This window comes from Lactuca serriola, chromosome 5, assembly GCF_051521515.1.
Source record: "Lactuca serriola cultivar US96UC23 chromosome 5, Lser_US96UC23_V15, whole genome shotgun sequence".
Lineage (NCBI taxonomy): Eukaryota > Viridiplantae > Streptophyta > Magnoliopsida > Asterales > Asteraceae > Lactuca > Lactuca serriola.
Genome location: NC_136412.1, coordinates 29,443,924 through 29,463,868, shown reverse-complemented (window position 1 = coordinate 29,463,868; position 19,945 = coordinate 29,443,924). Strand labels below are relative to the sequence as shown.

General features: G+C 42.6%; 1 non-coding gene across 1 annotated transcript; it reads left to right on the top strand.

Annotated features, from left to right (window-relative positions):
• Window positions 1–1,435: 1,435 nt before the first annotated feature.
• Window positions 1,436–1,542, top strand: LOC145056018 (small nucleolar RNA R71). Its single transcript, XR_013685559.1, has one exon. It is a non-coding gene; the product is annotated as a small nucleolar RNA R71 (small nucleolar RNA).
• The last annotated feature ends 18,403 nt before the right edge of the window (window positions 1,543–19,945 follow it).

Sequence of the window (19,945 nt, the reverse complement as noted above, 5' to 3'; positions counted from 1 at the left end):
GAAATCAGCGAGAAAGACGAATTTGTCCACCTTGACTAGTAAGTCTTTGTATATGCCTCTTGGGAAGGTGACTGTCTTGTTTGCCAAGTGAATTGCCATGCGAATTGGCCTTGGTTTCGGGAGATCCAGCTTCTTAAAGAATGAATATGGCATTAGGTTCACACTTGCTCCTGAATCGGCTAAGGCATGAATAGTAGCCAAGTTGCCAAATTGGCAAGGTAAAGTCAAACTCCCCGGGTCACCCTTCTTCTTTAGTAGCTTATTTAGCATAGCAGCTGAGCAGTTTTCATTGAGGACTACCTTCTTCACTTCTTCCATCTTCATTCTATTAGTGAGAAGTTCCTTAAGGAACTTTGCATATTTGGGCATTTGCATGACGGCTTCAATGAAGGGTATGTTGATTTGAAGAGCCTTGATATGATCTAGAAACTTCTGGTACTCCTCTTCCTGCTTCTCCTTTATAGCTCGGGTTGGGTATGGCATTAGAGGCTGATACAGCTTTTCAGGGATCTGTTTTTTTGGATTTGGTAGTGTACTCGCCGAGTCCATACGTGGTACTCGGCGAGTAGGGCTGTCAGATTGTAAATTTTGCTTTTCTGCTTGCTTTTCTGCCTCCTCCTTCTATGATTCCTTGGATGCCTCAGTCTGAATAGGTGCCAGGGGAGTGATTATCTTCCCACTTCTTGTTGTGACTATGTTTATGTGCGTGCCTCGTGGGTTATTTTCAGTTTTGCTAGGAAGTTCGCCCGGTGACCTTTGGTTGATTTGTTGAGCAAGTTGCCTAAGCTGCGTTTCTATATTATGGATAGATGCTTGCTGGTTTCTAAGCATGGTCCTTGTTTCTTGAATTGCAGCATCATGATCACTATGTCTTTTTTTTGAAGCAGCTACAAATTTGGTGAGCATTTCTTCCAAGCTTGGATTTCTCTCTTGTACCGGCTCCTCCTTTTGGTAGAAACCTCTTCCTTTTTGCCTAAACTTCTCCTCCTTGGCCTTCTTGTACTCTTCATACGGGAGCCACTCTTTCTTTTGTTTGCGCCAATCTTCATCATATCGGTCTCCGCTTGAGTAACAAACTTGCACCTTCTTGTTGCCATTCTCATCTAAATCACAGTCTCTAGTGAGGTGAGGCCCATTGCAGTTTTCACAACCCACCCAAATAGCATGGATCATTTGATCCATTTTATCCATCCTCCTATCCATGGCTTTTAGCATAGCCATGACCGTGGATAAGTCTTCAGTAGTTGCATATGCGGCTGCCCTAGTAACATCATTTCTAGGGTTGTGGTATTCTCTAGAGTGTTTAGAGAATTCTTCAATCAATTCGTTGATCACCGGGGGTGGCTTCTTTGTGAGTGGGCCTTGCGAGTCTAGTAACTGCCTGGTTGTGACATTGACTCCATCATAGAAGATGGAGACTTCTTGCTGGTTGTTTAGGTCATGGTGTGGGCAGTTTCTGAGTAAGCTCTTGTATCTCTCCCAAGTTTCATATAGCGACTCTCCAGCTTTTTGTTCAAAGTTAGCAATGGCCTTCTTCAACTTGGCTATCTTGGAAGGTGGGCAAAAGTGATCAATGAACTCTTCTTTCATCTTGGCCCATGTGGTGACTGATCCGAGGGGAAGTGACTTGAGCCAGTCTTTTGCAGCACCTTTGAATGTCACCGGAAGCATGCGAAGTAGCTGAGTCTCGCGAGGCACATTTGGAACATTAAAGTAATCAACTACATCATTGAATTCATCCAAATGCTTGTAGGCATCTTCGTGGTCTTTTCCATAAAAAGGTATTTCTTGAAGTAAAGCTAGGATATGACCCTTGAGCTCAAATGTAGCAGTTGCGGGAATTGCGGGTTGCACAAATCCCGGGCCAGTGTCGTCGCGCATCCTCTTCTTCCATTCCCCCATGGGAATTTCATCAATCTTAGCCATAGTGATAGCTAACTCTTCCTCGGAATCGGATTCGTGCTCGTATGTAGGCTCCTCTTCTTCCTCGGTCTCGTACTCAATATCTTCCTTAACTGGTTCGTCGATTACTAAAGAAGCGTTGGATGCTCCTGATTTGCTACTCTTTTTCTTCCCAAAAACAGTTTTCAAGTTAGACAAAGGTGACTTCTTTGGTGTACTCGAGCTCTCCACGTCCTTTCCTTTGTTCCTTTTCAATGCGGATTCGGGATCTTCAAACGGGGGTACCAGCGGGGTGTTTGATCCTCTGGTCATGAAAGTCTTGAAATAAACAAGATAAAAATGTAAAAAGAACAAAAAAATTGCAACTAAAAAAATGAAAATTAATTGCCAAATACACTTGTACTCGCCGAGTAGGTGCGACTGCACTCGGCGAGTATCAGTGTAATTTTGAAGAAATTCTAAACTAAATATTAAAACTAAAACAGATGCTAAAACCTAATTACTGACTACTAAATTGCAATAAATTAACTTTGTGCCAGTAAACTCACACAAAGGATCGAAAAAATTAGGGATTAGATTAATTATTTAGAACCGTTCCCCGGCAACGGCGCCAAAAACTTGGTGTGTGTAAAATGCACTTGTTTTATTCCTACTTTTTATTAATAAATTTAGCACACAAAGGCAGTGAACCTGTCTTTTAATGGTATAGTTGGATAAGTAGGGTGTCGATCTCAGGGAACGGGAAAATTAAACTAATGGCTAATTTTAACTAAGCAAATAATGAAAGTAAAAAGGTTTTTTCTCTAGTTTTGCAAGACTAGAAACTTAAACACACCACAAAAACACTTAATTAACTAAGTAACTAAAGCAAACAACTAATTCACCAAATTTGATAAAGATGTTTCTATTTAGGTTCAACCAATTCACTCCTATGGTTATTTTGAATTTATGATAGATTAATTGTTATTGGCTACCAACTATAGTGGTTAGGTTCATGTTCATTACTCCTAACCCTTAGACAATCAATTAATTCAAGCGGTGATCAAGTGTTTAAACTAATTAATTCCCTAGATTAATGATTTGGATTAAATAAGATTCGTAGTGGTTAATCAAATTAGTGGTTCAATTAACCTCCTTTTTGTTGGTTTCTCAAACAAGCTCACACATTAATCTACCCATTATCTTGTTAATCTTAGTTTCATATTCATTATTCCTAAGCATATGATTAAGTGTTCACATAGACATATGAGGTTAACAACTAAGAGATGTCCATGCAGCTTAATTGTCTTCCAATTAACAGAAAATAGTTGTGATTAATGCATAAGGTTCTTTAACAAACTTAATTTAATAAATCACCAATAAACAATCAATCAAAAGCTAAGAATTAAACCATAGGAGTTACTTGGTATTCCCCAAACATAAACAAAAACGTATTTAGCTCATAGTTGCAGGAAAAACAAACACAAAAACAGGTTTAACTAAGCTAAACATACTTAATTCCTAAAGCTAAGTGGAATGATTAACCTAGTTGCCTTGATTCTTCAAGAGATTGAAAATTAGAGTTCCTCAGTGCCTTCAAGGGTTCTCAATCACAGATGAATCTCCAAAAAATGCTAGAAAAGTATTCCCCTCGGATAAAGGCTCGGTTTTTATAACTATCTCAAAACAGGGTGTACTCGGCGAGTAGCAGACCCAACTCGCCGAGTAGATTCTAGTTATCCATCTCAAATCAGGAGTCGTGACTTATCCTATGAAATATTCTAATGGACTCGCCAAGTAGGCTCGTGTACTCACCGAGTAGGAAAGCTTTTGTCCCTCAATCTTCATTCTTTGGTCTCTAATTGCTTCCCCTTGTTCCCTTTCACTCCCAAGCATGTCTTTTGGACTGAAAACAAAATTTAAACAGTATTAAGTACCTTTTGTCCACATTATACACATAATTAGTTAAAAATGAATAAAAATGTATGCTAAATAATTAACTAATTATGCACATATCAGTAATGTGACTTCATATCAACACCTATGATATAAATAAACTGAGTGGGTCAGGTTGGGAAACCTGGTGAGTACATAGGGTTTTCAACCCACAGTAATATAATTATTATGTTTAAACAATCAAAAAATCAACCCAATTACCCATCCCCATTATCTTCTTTAGTCTTAAGGATCTACCCTAAGAATCAGCTATTCCTCGTTTATTTATTCCTAAGGATCATCCTAAGGAATCGGCACGAAGTCCATTGTTACCAAGGCTTATAGATTATAACTGGTGAACACGTAGTCCAAAACATTTCGTAAACACTTAGTTCAAAAGTAACTAGTGAACACACTTAGTTCAAAATACCTAGTGAACACACTCAGTTCAAAGATACGTAGTGAACACACTCAGTTCAAAATACCTAATGAGCACCTAGTTCAAAAACACCTACAGGTTACGAGCTTACCAGCGTTCCACCGGACCATCTAGTATCGCACATGGTCATCATCTATACTCCACTAGATGACTGGATCACTGACAACATTGATGTCTCCCATCGTGTTATCACAAAACAACTATTTCATCTACCCATGTTTTAGCCAACACATTTTGTAGATATAAAATACATATACAGTTTAAATCATTTAAAACATGTATAAAAATCTTTCACCCAGCATAGAGAGCAAGTATTCAAACAATATGCACACACAACACGTAACTTATATTAAAATACTTCATATCTATGTGTAAGATGAAAGGGACTATGCACTCACCTGAAAGGTGGTGACTCAGCACTCGGACAGTGCTTCGATACTCTCAAAACAATTTCCTTCGATAAAACCTAGTATCAATACCACTAGAGTTTAGTCTAACGATAACCGCGACAAATTAATAGTCTGACTATTATTATTCTTATTATATAAGCGTTAAATAACACTCAATATAACTCATAATAATAGCCCAAATAATTATTTTAAGGACCTAATAACATTCCTATAAGTATTCGAAAGCTATATTAAAAATTGCGTAAGTGTAGCTCACTTACAGCGAATTTTATCGAAAACCGGAACTTTATTTGGAGCAACGTTTCAAAACCGAAAGACCCTTTTTCTCAGGACTCCAGGAGCCTCGGGGCTTCCTTAGGGTGCTAGGGGATCACCTAGGCTTAGGGGAGGGTTAAAACCCTTAGAGAGAGAAAGAAATCTAGAGAGAAAAAGAGAATGGTGTGAAAAAGTTGGAGACCCTCGCCCCCTTTTTATACCCTGCGAGGCCTCGGACTACGCTGGGCGTAATCCTTGGCTACGCGGGGCGTAACTTCGGATAGGGTCGCCACCTCGGATCCAGCTGTCTCACACTCGTCGGAAGGATAAGGCCGAAGGTACGCGGGGCGTACCAGATCTCATACGTGGGGAGTAATGCGAGGCTACGTGGCGTGATCCGAAGCGAAGCCTTGGTCAGCAAGCAACGGCTCAGAAGCGGCCACGTCATCAACCTCTCGCAGATTTCGCAATTTTGCACTCCGACTTCTAAAAATCATATCTTTCGCATACGAGCTCCGTTTTTGACGTTCTTTATATCCACGCGAAGGCGGGAACGTACTCTACAACTTTCATTTAGACTTCGTCGGCTAATTTTGACTTTATTTTAAATTTATATTATTAACAGGCGGGGACAGGATTGGTCCGTTAAATCCTCATAACTTCTTCATCCGACGTCCGTTTTCGCCCATCTTTTTCTCATTATGCTACTCTTAACGAGATCTCCGATTCTCGTTTAGGTTGTGTCGGCTAAAATCGTTCGATCTAATATTCGAATTTCGGGCAGTAAACTGCTAATCCGAAACTTCGAAAAATCATAACTTCTTCATACGAAGTCAGATTTGGGCGTTCTTTTTATCTAAGTTCTTAGTTTAACATATTCTACGACTTTTGTTTGTATTTCTAAGGCTAAAACTCGCTCTATCGCAAATTTACTATTTACGCTTCTCGGTGTCGTGTCGGTTCCGTCGCGAAACTTCGACGGGTCATAACTTCTTCGTTATAACTCGGATTTCGGCATTCTTTATATGTATGGAAACCTTGTGACATATACCACAACTTGGTTCAAATTATTTATTCTAAATAACCTTTTGTCGAAAAGTCGTTTTCGACCCCTATTGCCTCTAAATTGACTATCCCGGGTCTAAGGGCGTTACAGCCCAGCACAGAGGAGATCTGCACTTGCGACCGTAGAGGGCTTCAAACGGGGCAGCCTTGATGTTGGTGTGGTAACTATTGGTGTACGAGAACTCGATCAAAGGTAAATGTGTGTCCCACGACTTGCCGAAATCGATGACACATGCTCTAAGCATGTCTTCTAAGGTTTGGATAGTTCTCTCACTCTGTCCATCGGTCTGAGGATGATACGCCGAACTCATGTCTAGCCTAGTTCCAAGAGCTTTCTGAAGGGATTGCCAAAACCTTGAGGTAAACCTGCTATCTCGGTCGGAGATAATGGACGCAGGCACACCGTGCAGTCGGACTACCTCCTGGATGTAGATTCGCGTGAGTCTTTCCATCTTGAATGACTCTTTGATCGGAATGAAGTGAGCGGATTTTGTCAAACGATCGACAATTACCCAAATGGTGTCGTACCTACTTGGACACTTGGGTAACTTGGTGATGAAGTCCATGGTAATCATCTCCCAATTTCCACTCGGGTATCTCGGGTTGCTGGAGCAGACCCGAGGGTTTCTGGTACTCGACTTTCACTTTGGCGCAATTCAAGCACTTGCCCACAAATGTAGCGATCTCGTCTTTCATGTTGGGCCACCAGTATTATTTCTTGAGATCCAGGTACATCTTATCCAAACCTGGGTGTACAGAGTCTGGTCTTGTGTGCTTCCTCCATGACAATCTCCCTGAATCCTTCGGACTTTGGGATCCAGATTCAGTCCATGAAACATTAGACTCCGTCACCTCTGATCTCAAGTTTCTTATCCATTCCTCTCAAGGCCTCGCTTGACACGTTCTCAGGTTTAAGGGCTTCTAATTGGGCCTCTCGGATTTGCATGGATAAATGGGAATGGATAGTCATCGTCAGGGTCTTTGCTTTTCGGCCTGAACTATCCTTTCGGGTAAGGGCATCTGCTACCACATTGGCCTTGCCGGGATGGTAGCGGATTTCACACTCATAGTCGCTAAGTAGTTCTACCCGTCGCCGTTGCCTCATGTTTAAGTCTTTCTGTTCAAAGATGTGTTGCAGGCTCTTATGGTCAGTGAAGATCGTACACTTGGTCCCATAGAGATAATGTCTCCAAATCTTCAGTGCAAAGACTACGACACCTAACTCCAAGTCATGCGTGGTATAGTTGATCTCGTGTGCCTTCAGTTGTCTCGAGACATATGCAATCACTTTTCCCCTTTGCATAAGCACACAGCCTAAGCCCTGGTTAGACACATCACAATAAACAACGAAGTCCTCTGTCCCTTCGGGCAGGGACAGGACCGGTGCGCTGCACAAGGCTCGCTTTAACGTTTGGAACGCAGTCTCTTGCTTTTCACTCCAACAAAAGGGTACACCTTTCTGTGTTAGAGTGGTTAGAGGTTTGGCGATTCTGGAAAAATTTTGGACGAATCTCCGATAATAGCCGGCGAGACCCAAGAATTGACGGATTTGTGTGGGTGTCTTTGGTGCCGACCAATTCTCTATCGCCTTGATCTTGGATGGATCCACGTGAATACCCTCTTCGCTTACCATGTGGCCGAGGAAAGTTACCTTCTGAATCCAGAATTCACACTTGGAAAATTTTGCGTACAACTTTTCGGATCTAAGGGTTTCCAATACTAGCCTCAAGTGTTGTTTGTGATCTTCTTCACTTTTGGAGTAGACAAGTATGTCATCTATGAACACAATGACGAACTTGTCTAAGAAGGGACGACACACCCGGTTCATCAGGTCCATGAACACAGCCATTGCATTGGTTAGACCGAAGGGCATCACTACGAACTCGTAGTGTCCATACCGAGTCCTGAAAGCTGTTTTGGGAACATCACTCTCATGAACTCGTAGTTGATGGTACCCTGACCGAAGTTCTACCTTGGAGAAGTAGCTGGATCCCTGGAGTTGATCGAAGATATCATCTATTCACGGAAGAATATATATGTTCTTGACGGTCAACTGATTCAACTCACGGTAATCGATGCACATTCGGAAGGATCCATCTTTCTTCTTTACAAACAGAACCGGAGCTCCCCAGGGTGAGGAACTCGGTCTGATGAACCCTTTGTTGAGTAACTCGTTGAGTTGGCTGGATAACTCCTGCATTTCTGCTGGAGCTAAGCGATATGGAGACTTGGCTAAGGGGTAGCTCCAGGGATTAGGTCAATGCGAAATTCGACTTGACGTTCAGGAGGAATTCCCGGGAGCTCTTCGGGAAAGACGTCAGGAAAATTGCAGACTTTGGGGATGCTCGCGAGGTCTTTAACTTCCTGTTTCTCGTTGATTACATGGGCTAGGAATGCTTGGCATTCCTTTCGCAAAAGCTTTTGAGCTTTGATGCACGAAATGATACGAAGATTGGAGCTAAGCTTATCGCCATAGATCATGAGAGTCTGACCCGCAGGAAGGTTGAGACGGATTGCCTTTTCGAAACAAAGGATATCAGCATGATTGGGACTCAACCAATCCATGTCAATGATGACATCAAAGCTCTTTATAGAAACTGGCATAAGATCAATGGGAAATGAATGATTGTTTAGGGTAAGGGTACAACCTATGAACACATCGTTAGCGCTTTCTTTCTCACCGTTATCCATCTCGACGGTAAATTTTTCGGTTAATGGTTGGGGATTAGGTTTTAGATTATGTTTGAACGTATGACTAACAAAGCTTCTTTCAGCACTCGAATCAAAAAGGATACAAGCATAAGAGTTGTCGAGAAGGAACGTACCCGGAAAAACAGTGGGATCAGCGACTGCCTCTTCTCGTCCCATGGCTAGGACTCTCCCGGTGTTATCAGTTGTCGTCTTCTTGGGGCAGTTTCTCTTGAAATGCCTAACTTCTCCACAATTATAGCAGGCTTGACCAACACCTGCTCCAGAAGATTGGTTTGCGGATTGGGCTGGTGCCTTGCAGAATCCGACTGTGTGTCCCTTTTTACCATAGTTGGTGCATGATAGATCATGGCAAGGGCCGAGGTTATGGTGATATTTTCACTTGTCACACTGGGGAAGGTTACCAGCATATCTACTAGTAGGTGTTTGAGCTATAGATCCCACAGCAGAAGCAGCAGCAACAGGGGTAGTAGCAGCATGAACTGCTACAGTCTGTTGTTTCTTTGAGGATCCTTGAGAAGATTGACCCTTCTTCTTCTTCCAAAACTTCCTTTTCTCACCACTCCTCTTGGTCGGTTCAGTAGTAGTGGTTGCTTCCTCGTGGTCATCACTGTGGTCAATCAGAGTCTAGGCTAAGCTTTTAGCACTGTCATATGTATCCGGCCTCGCAGATAAAACATTTCCTTTGGTTGGCTGGGTCAGCCCCCAGATGAACCTCTCTATCTTCTTACTCTCCGGGGTAACCAATCCCAGACAGAGTAATGCTAGATTATCGAATCTAGAAGTGTATGCGGCAATATCGGAACCCTTCATCTTCAGGTTCCAAAGCTCGTGCTCTAATTTCTGTATTTTGCCCCGAGGGCAGTACTCAGCTAGAAGAAGTTCTTTCATGGCTTCCCAACCCATGGCATTGGCTACAAGTAGAGTTAGGGATTTGACTCGACCATTCCACCAAGTCAGGGCTTTATCGATAAAGGTACAAGCTGCGAAATTCGCTTTGTCAGATTCCGAACAGGCACAGCTTTCAAAGATAGATTCGATTTTCTCGAACCATCGAGTGAGAGAAATGACACCTCCAGTGCCATCAAAGGACGTGGGTTTTGCGTTCATGAAATCTTTATAGGAACTCTCTTTTCGGTGTCCCTGGCTATCTTCTTGGTTTTCAGGCTGGGGACCACCTCCTACACCACCGGGGTTCATTTGCGACATAGCAGCTGCCACCGCGGCAGTAACAGCTATCTGGAACATTACAGGATCAAATTGAGGAGGAGGTGGTGGCGGAGGAGGATTGTTGTTCTTTGAGCTGGGTCTCTTTCTTGGAGGCATCTTGATCTATAAAGATTAGGAATGAGAGGATGGTAAGTCCTCTGAATTGAATCAAGAGATATGACAGATATTGAATTCTATTAAGCGATAAAGCAGGTATGAGTTATCAAAGCAGATAAATTATCGATAAAAGAAGGATCGAGGAGCAACTTTGGAATGAGGATTTCTCTAACGAAGCTGGCACTAGAAATACTCCCATAGTATTTCGTGATTCGCTGCGACGACGGCTCATTGTTTGGGTATTGGGTAAGTTTTAGGCATGCTGAACACTAAAGTCACTCCCAAGCACATGTTGGCCGTGTCTCGAATGAATATAGTAGGCCAGGCTATATTGATCCTAGACACGACTACATAACTGCTCAGGGACTGCCGTCAGTATGTCTCTCCAGCAGATATGAGGATTTGTTACCATTGTCATCAGGTTGGTCATGTGAAGACCAAGTGTCCGCAGCTCGCCGCCAAGTCGGCGTAGGGTTCCGCGCCAACTCCTGTGAGGATTGGGGATGGGAGGCCATTCAAGGTGGAGCCTCCGAAGGCCCATGTTCGCGCCTTCCAGCTCACGGCCGAGGAGGCCAAGTCAGCACCATATGTGGTTGCTGGTACGTTTCTATTCTTTGTCTCAGTTATTGTACTTGTGTTATGCTTATTCATTGTACCTGTGATTAGGTACGTTTTTAGTGAATTCTTTGCCTGATTTGGTATTATTTGACTCGGAGGCGAGTCGGTCGTTCGTATCTCAGACCTTCTCTAGAGGGTTCAGTGTGCCGATAGATGATCTTGAGTGACCGTTGCGAGTTTCGATCGCCAACGAGCACGGAGTTTTAGCTTCTTCGGTCTACCGGGGATGCGAGTTGGAGATTTTCGGGGTGTCCTTCCTGATAGATTTGATTCATATCCCCATGGGGGAAGTGTGTGTGAGTGTAGGGATGGATTGGCTTAGCCGTTTTGGCGCCATGATCGATTGTTAGGGGCACGGGGTAGTGGTTCGAACCCCAGGTGGGGGAGAACTTGTAGTATATGGTGAGCGCACCAGGTTAGGATCAGGATTTTGTTCGGCAGCCAGGGCTCGGCAATATATTCAGCACGGGTGTGTCGGTTATTTGCTGTATGTTGTAGAAACGCGGGTTAGAGAGCAGCTCTCAGTTTTCGGGGTCCCGGTGGTGAGGGAGTTTGCTGACGTGTTTCCGGAAGCGTTACCCGGAGTGCCTCCGGAGAGGCAGGTTGAGTTCATGATTGATCTAGTGCCGGGTGCGGCCCCTATCGCTAAGGCGACGTATCGACTGGAACCGCCAGAGATGCAGGAATTATCGTCAGTTGCAGGAACTGCTGGGTAAGCAGTTTATTCGTTCGAGTAGTTCACCCTGGGGAGCACCGATCCTTTTCGTCAAGAAGAAGGACGGTTTGCACAGGATGTGCATTGACTATATGTCACACCCCGAAAACCCAAGGCGGAAACGTTTCCGGGGCGGACTCCACGTTGAGTATCAAATCCAATGTAGATAGTAAGCAAAGTAAACAACCATTACATTACATATACAGATTTTACATTTGTTTTAAAGTAAAAAGTATTACAAGTGTGGTACATATGTAAATATATACACAAAAGTAAGACGTGTCTTCAACGCACTTCGTCTTCGTCAAAAGGATCATCGGGTACCTGTCTAATGCGGACCTGAGAATACAAGCAATTTGAAAATCAGCATAAAGTTGGTGACTTCATAAGCGGTTTTGTTTTCTGAAAATGTATTTGTTTTCTTTCTGTTTCTGAAAAGTTACGCACCAAGAAAATCCCATATTTTCTTAAAAGTTGGTTACTAATCCGAAATGTAATGTAAAAGATGTACACTGAAAACATGGTTACTCTTGTGAATTGTAAGGTTTAGTTATCTGGTTTGTTACATGAATCTGGTTATGTACAAATGTTACCCCAGGAAAATCCCATATTTTCCTGAAAGTTGGTTACCAATCTGTAATGTGAAAGATGTATACCGAAAACCTGGTTGTCCTTGTGAATTGTATTAGTTTTAACATGTATATAAAACTAATATGTACAAGTAAACTAGTTACTTTATTCATTATTACTATCAAGTAAATCTCTGTTATCCAAATTGCGAGTTCCATAACCATACGATAGACTAGATATGGCAATAAGTAGTTCACATCACCTTATGACTTTCGTCACCCTTGAACCTTTTGGTTCGGCTGTAGCTAGCAGCCAGGTGTGGGGTAGTCAGCCCCGTATAGATCTATACACTCAAGTCATGCTCCCTATCTAAGAGCTTCTGGTTACGGGTGCGGTCCTCCACTCGCGTATCTCTGTCGAGTGTTCTCCGAGGACGTGTCTCCAATTTATAGGAATAACAAATTTACTAGTAATAATACAGAAATATATTGTTACAAACAATGATCCTCCACTCGCGTATCTCTGTGGAGTGTTACCGAGGACAAAACAGTGTACTAAGTTTCATGTTCAAAGATCAAATGTTATGCTTTTAACTGATAAAATGTGGAAAACCATTTGTGAAAATATAGAATACAACATTTTATAACGTTTTTCACAAATAATACGGTAATGTGTTCTGCAAGTTCAATCGGTATCTGTTATGATTGTCAAAGTTAAAAGCATATGAAATATGAAACACAACACATGTAAAACAAGTTTTTGAGTACTATTATTCCTTGTACTTTGCTTGTATTCTCCCCCTGGAAACAGTGAAAAACATTGAAAAAGGGTAGGGGTATGAACTCACCAGGCGAGAAAACGTGACAAATTGAATGCTAAGCGTCGGTTCGGGGCTTGATAACATGCGAGGTTCCTATGTAATATGAAATGGTATACAAATGTATCTAATTAGACTTTAAATCACTAACTAGATATGATTATACACTCCAATACAAGAAAACACTTCAAATCAAGTGTTTGGAGTGACCCGGGTGGCATCTACGGACGTATAGGGCTCGGATAATGTGTTTGCTCTTTAAGAGTAAACTCCTTAGGGATTTTACGGCCCTAAGACCAACTCCACATGAGTTCACGGCCGTGAACTCATGGATGAAGGGTTTTATGGTGCCAAATGGTCAAATAACACTTGGGAAAAGTTGCTATGATTTAATCTAAGGCTTAGGAATGAGTTAAACCACCAAAGGAACCATCAAAGGGAGTTTACAGCCCTAAACTAGGAGTTTACGGCCGTAAGCTCCTATACCTTTCTTATATTAATGATTTGGTGGCCTTAGATCAATCACATGTGATTTAAACAAATTTTACAAGCCTTAGAATGGATTTAGGGCATCATTTGACTAGTGTATATGAGTTTACGGCCCAAGAACCCATTCTTGGGGGGTTTACGGCCGTGAACTCTCAAAGGGATGGTTTTCATCTTGTTTAAGGCCCCTAAATCTATTGTGGTTGATTCTAAAATTTAATCCAAGGCTATTGGTGTGTTTAAGTGGCATTTAAACACTTGGATTTGAGTTTACTCCCCATGAATATGAGTTTACGGCTCAAGCGTGTTCTTGGGCAGTAAACTCATGTTTATTCCTCAAAATTTGGATTCAAGGTGTTCTAAGTCTTAATCATTAAGCCATTTAGCCATATCTAAGCTCCAAAGGTGGATTGAAAGGGTTTTAAGGCTCAAAAACCCCTTTTATGTGTGTTTACGGCCCAAGCATGTTCTAGGTGTGTAAACACATGAACATGGTCCTTTTCCATAGATTAAACACGAATTTGAAGGCTAAGGATGTTAATCTATGAGTTAGGGAGGTTACCTTGATGAATTGGAGCCTTAATTTGATGATTTTGGACCTTAAGTTTGGATTGAGGAGAGAGGTTAGAGAGAGAATAGTGAGAGAGAGAAAAAGCTTCAAATTGAAGTCTTTTGAGCTTTAAATAGGATTCAAGTTCGGGACACGCTGGAATTCTACCCGATACCGACGTTAGACGTGGCTTTTGGTCGCACCCGATTAAGTTGTCGTAACCCGATATGGTCGATTCTAAAAATATTACGATTACTAGAACGGGGTGTTAATATGAGTTCTAAATGTGTTTGGACACCCATTAAGTCATAATAGCAACCTCAAATTAAATGACTTAATTTAATAGCGTAATTGGAAATGAATTTGAAAACGACAAATTTATTAATGGAAAGGGTTACAATTTTGGAAACGAACTTCGAGTTGTCACACTATAGGGAGCTGAACAAGTTGACGGTGAAGAACCGTTATCCACTCCCGAGGATAGATGATCTTTTCGATCAGCTGCAAGGTGCATCTTGGTTTTCCAAGATTGATTTGAGATCAGGATATCACCAGGTCAGGGTGAGGGAGGAGGACGTGGAGAAGACCGTGTTTTGGACTCGTTATGGTCATTACGAGTTCTTGGTGATGCCGTTTAGGATCACCAATGTGTCAGCGGTGTTCATGGATCTGATGAACCGAGTCTTCAGACTGATGCTTGATCACTCGGTCATTGTGTTCATAGATGTTATCTGGGTGTATTCCAAGACTCGAGAGCAGCATGAGGAGCATCTTAGGGAGCTGATGGAGGTTATGAGGCGAGAACGGATGTATGCCAAGTTCTCGAAATGCGAGTTTTGGTTACGAGAGGTCCAGTTCCTCGTACATCTCGTTAACCAGGAAGGGATCTTGGTCGATCCGGCTAAGGTGGAGGTGGCTATGCAGTGGGAGACTTCGAAATCTCCCTCGGACATCAGGAGTTTCTTAGGTTTAGCAGGGTATTATCGGAGATTCATTCATGATTTCTCCAAGATTGTCATGCCCCTCACTCGTCTAACGAGGAAGGGGGTGGATTTCCAGTGGGTCCTAAGCAGCGGAGGGCATTTGAGACCCCTCGACGATGTTTATGCGAGGCGCCGGTGTTGACACTCCCCGAGGGAGTTGAGGATTTTGTGGTATTTTATGATGCGTCCATCACAGGCTTGGGGGCAGTCCTCATGCAGAGGGTACGAGTGATAGCCTACGCATCGCGGTAGCTAAAGCTGCATGAGACGAGATACCCTACGCACGATCTTGAGTTGGGAGCGGTGGTTTTCTGTCACACCCCAAAACTGATGGCGGAAACGTTCCGGGGCGGAGGACGTCATGTAAAGTATCACAACCAATGTACATAGCAAGCATAGTAACTCAGAACATTACATTACATAGGAATATTTACATTTGTTTGAAAGCAAGGTAATACATGTTTTATATATACATCAGTAACAAAAGTAAAGATGTGACTTCTATACGCTCCGTCTTCTCCAAAAGATCGTCGGGTACCTATCTAACGAGGACCTGAGAATACAAGCAGTTTTAAAAATATCAGCATAAAGCCGGTAAGTTCATAAGCGGTTTATTTGTGGTGAAAGAATCATTTTTCCTTTGGTTTCAAGAAAAAGTTGTTATCCAAGAAAATCCCATATTTTCTTATAAGAGAAGTTTATTTATCCATTGGTTAAACAACCTAACTAAGAAGAGTTAAGTTATCCCAAGAAAAACCCTTATTTTCCTTAAAGTTGGTGGTTGGTTATCGATTCGGAATGCAGTGTACAAGTATCTACCATACTTGTAGCGTTTAAGTGAAATATCCTAAAAGCCTGGTTATCCTTGAAAAGTACATTAGTTTTAACACATATATAAAACTAATAAGTAGGTAGTTTTTATACATAAAACTATAGAAGAAAGAAAGGAATCTGTAAATAAAGTTAGTTAATTTAATATGTATTGTGAGTCGTATAACCATACTAATTTGACTCGTGACCTCCTTGACGTTCTTCAGGCGTCGTTCGATTCCAAAATTTGTCACCCCAGGCGTGCCCACCTAACTGTAGCTAGCAGTTTAGGCGTAGGATTGTCAGTCCCGAATAGATCTATCCACAAATTTCACGTTCTCCCTCTAGGAGACTCTGGTTATACTTCCGGAGAGGATTTACTGGTTCCCCGAAGGGTATAACGAAGACAAGTCTCACAAGCTTGTATTACTAATTCACGGAATAATCGGTCGTTATCGAGTTTTGAAATCGTTTGGAACAAAGTAGATTATAAATAATTATATACAAAGTAATTATTTAGCATGATACTCTAGATAAAACATGGATAAACTAAATCAGACATAGTTTATATATTGACTTTGCATGAAATCTGAATCCGTAAAACAAGTAGTAAACATCCCAAATTATTCCCATAATAATTTAAATGATTTGATAAGTTCCCACACTGTTTTGAAAACTATGTAGTTATATTCAGAAAACGTCCCTTATGCTCTGCATATTACAAAAGGGATAAAGTATCTAAAGTTTGTCAGAAATTCGTATAATTACATTAGTTTTAAGTTTCGAAAACATTTATGATTTGCTTGTATCCCCCCCCCCCCTCCCCTAAAAACATTGAAAAACACGGAAAAAGGTGTAGGGGTATGAACTCACCAGACGAGAAATGTGCCGGTTAGGATGCTAAGTATCAGTTTAAGGCTTGAACACGCGCGAGGTTCCTATGTAACATAAGGAGATACATAATTGTATCTAATTAGACATTGAACTACTAGATAAGTAAGATAATACACTCCGAGGCGCGAAAACACTTTATTTCAAGTGTTAGGAGTGATCCAGGTTACATCTAAGGGGGTGTAAAGCCTAGATATGGAGTTTGCTCTTCAAGAGTAAACTCCTAAGGGAGTTTTTGGCCTAATGACCATATCCCCATGAGTTTACGGCCGTAAACTCATGGGTGGTGTGTTCTTGGATGCTTAATGGTCTTACAACACTTGTGGAATTAGGCTAGGTTCAGTTCTAAAGCAATGGAAGTGATTAAACCATCAATTGGACCATTTTAAGGAGTTTATGACTGTAAACAAGGAGTTTACGGTCGTAAACTCTTACATACCCTTTCCTTTTGTGTTTTGATGGTCCTAGGTTAAGAACAAGCGATTCTAGTCCAATGTACAAGCCATGGAAGGAAGTTAGGGCACCATTTGACCAATTTATAGGAGTTTACGTCCAAGGAACCATTCCTTGGGGGGTTTACGGCCATAATCTCCTAAGGATGTGGTTTCCTTCAAGTTAAGGTCCATAATGCAATGGTGGTTGGTTCTAGACATTATTCCAAGCCATAGGAGGTGTTTAAGGGGCATTTCAACACCTTAAATGGTGTTCACGGCCTATGAAGGAGGGTTTACGGTCCAAGAATGTTCTTGGGCCGTAAACTCATATTTACTCCCCAAATGATAAGAATTTGGTGTTCTAAGTCCGTTCATGTAAGCGCCTGAGTCATATCTAAGCACTAGAAGTGATTTGGAAGGGTTTTGGGGCTCCAAAACCCCATTTATGGGTGTTTATGGTTTGGGATTGTTCCTGGGCCGTAAACACATGTCTTTGGCACATTTGGTTGATTTAAACACGGATTTGAAAGCTAAACAAGCTAAACTATAAGCTAGGATAGATCACTTACCAATTTGGAGCTTGAAAGGGGTGGTTTTGGATCAAAGATTGGCTTGAAGAGAGAGAGTAGAGAGAGAGTGGAAAAGCTTCAAATGAAGTCCACTCACCCTTATATAGGGTTTGAGTTTGAGGCCCGGTGGAAATCTACCCGATACCGACGTTAAACAAGGCTTATGGTCGTACCCGATTAAGTTGTCGTAACCCGACGCGGTCGTAACTAAAAATTTTCCAATTGAATATAAGGTGTTTTCACGTGTTTCTAATGTGTTTGGACACTCATGAATTCATAATAAAGGTCTCAATTTAATTAACTTAATCCAAAAGTTAACGGAAAATTTGAATTACTAACGGGTTTTATTAACGGAAACGGGTTACAGTGACGGAAAGTCATCGGATTGTCACATTTTCGCTCTCAAGATTTGGAGGCACTATCTGTATGGGGTTCATTGTACTATATTATCACAAGAGTTTGAGACATATCATGGATCAGCCGAACCTGAACATGAGGCAGCGCAGGTGGCTGGATGTGGTCAAGTACTATGATTGTGAGATCCTTTACCATCCTGGTAAAGCGGACGTGGTTGCGGATGCTCTGAGCCGCAAGTCAGCTGGGTCCTCAACCCCGGTGAGATGTATGAGGATAGCGGTGGATTCCCCGTTGGTGGGTTTGGTCAGGGATGCTCAGATTGAGGACATGAGATTAGAGAACTGCAAGTTGGAGAGGATTAAGGGCAAAAGTGCCCGGTTTGTTCTGGATGGCCGCGGGTGGTTGACCCGTTACGATCGGGTTTGGGTTCCGATGTCCGGAGGGGTTCGGCAGACAGTGATGGGGGGGGGGGGGGGGGGGGCTTATAAGTCTTGTTTTTTGATTCACCCGGGACCCAACAAGATGTACCGTGATTTGAGTTCTAGTTATTGATGGCCTGGCATGAAGCGAGATATCGCTTGGTTTGTCGAGAGGAGCTTGACTTGTAGGATGGTCAAGGCCGAGCACCAGAGGCTGCATGGTAAGCTACAGCCTCTGGAGATTCCCATGTGGAAATAGGAAAGGATCACAATGGATTTCATCACAAAGTTTCTGAAGACGGCAAGGGGGTTCGATGTTATATGGGTCATCGTGGATCGATTGACCAAGAGTGCCCATTTCCTGGCCATACGTGAGAGTTCGTCGGCAGAGAAGTTAGACGACCTGTACGTCAGAGAGATTGTCTCTCGCCATGGGGTTCCAGTTTCTATCATTTTCGATCGAGATGTCAGGTTTACTTCCTGTTTTTGGCAGAAGTTCCACGAGGAACTGGGTACGAGACTGCATTTTAGCACGGCGTTCCATCCACAGACTGATGGGCAGAGTGAGCGGACCATTCAGACCCTCGAGGATATGTTGAGGGCGTGCGTTATTGATTTTGGTGGGAGTTGGGATTCCTACCTACCGCTTGTAGAGTTCGCCTACAATAACAACTATCGTTCCAGTATCGGTGCCCCGACTTTCGAGCTGTTGTATGGGCGGAAGTGCAGGACCCCAGTTTGCTGGGGTGAGGTTGGGCACAGGGTGATGGGTCGAACAGAGGTAGTTTTGCAAACTACCGAGATGATACAATAGATTAGACAGCAACTGCAGACCGCTCAGAGTCGGCAAAAAAGTTATGCCGACCGACGCCGATCTGAGCTGGAATTTCAGGTGGGTGACATGGTTCTTTTGAAGGTCTCACCCTGGAAGGGTGTGAGCCGCTTCAGGAAAAGGGGAAAATTGGGTCCCCGTTATATTGGGTCATTCAGGATTGTTACCAGGGTTGGAAGGGTGGCTTATAGGCTAGAGCTTCCGGAGGAGCTTAGCCAGATCCACAGCACATTTCATGTTTCGCAATTACGAAAATACATTATAGACCAGGAGGCAGTGGTATCGTTGGATGACATTCAAGTCGATGAGCGCCTGAACTATGTGGAGAGGCCTGTGGCTATTTTAGAAAGGAAGAAGAAGATTCTGCGGAACAAGGAAATACCTTTAGTAAAGGTACAGTGGGAACATCGGAAGGGATCCGAGTGGACATGGGAGTCGGAGGCGGAGGTGCGCGAGCATTACCCGACATTGTTTATTCCAGCGGACTTCGAGGGCGAAGTCTACTTCAAGTGGGGGGGAGTTGTAACGCCCCGATTCTCAGGTATTGCTTAAATAAGATTTATTGGGTTAAGCTCTACTCGACGAGTTGGTTGACCTACTCGTCGAGTAGCAGCTGGATGAGATCGCGTGTTAAGTGACCTACTCGACGAGTCCATATTGGGACTCGTCGAGTAGGAGCGGGAAGATGAAACCCTAAATCCCGGGGTTTGCACCTCTATTTAAAGGAGCCTTAGCCTCCTTTGGCCTCTTTGTAGTCTTTGAGAGCCCCTTAAAACCCTAATTCATGTGTGTGTGCCTTGGTGAGGTGTTTGAAGCTTGGAAAAGAGAATCTTGGAGGAAGAAAGCTAAGAGTGCAAAGGAAATTGAAGCAAGG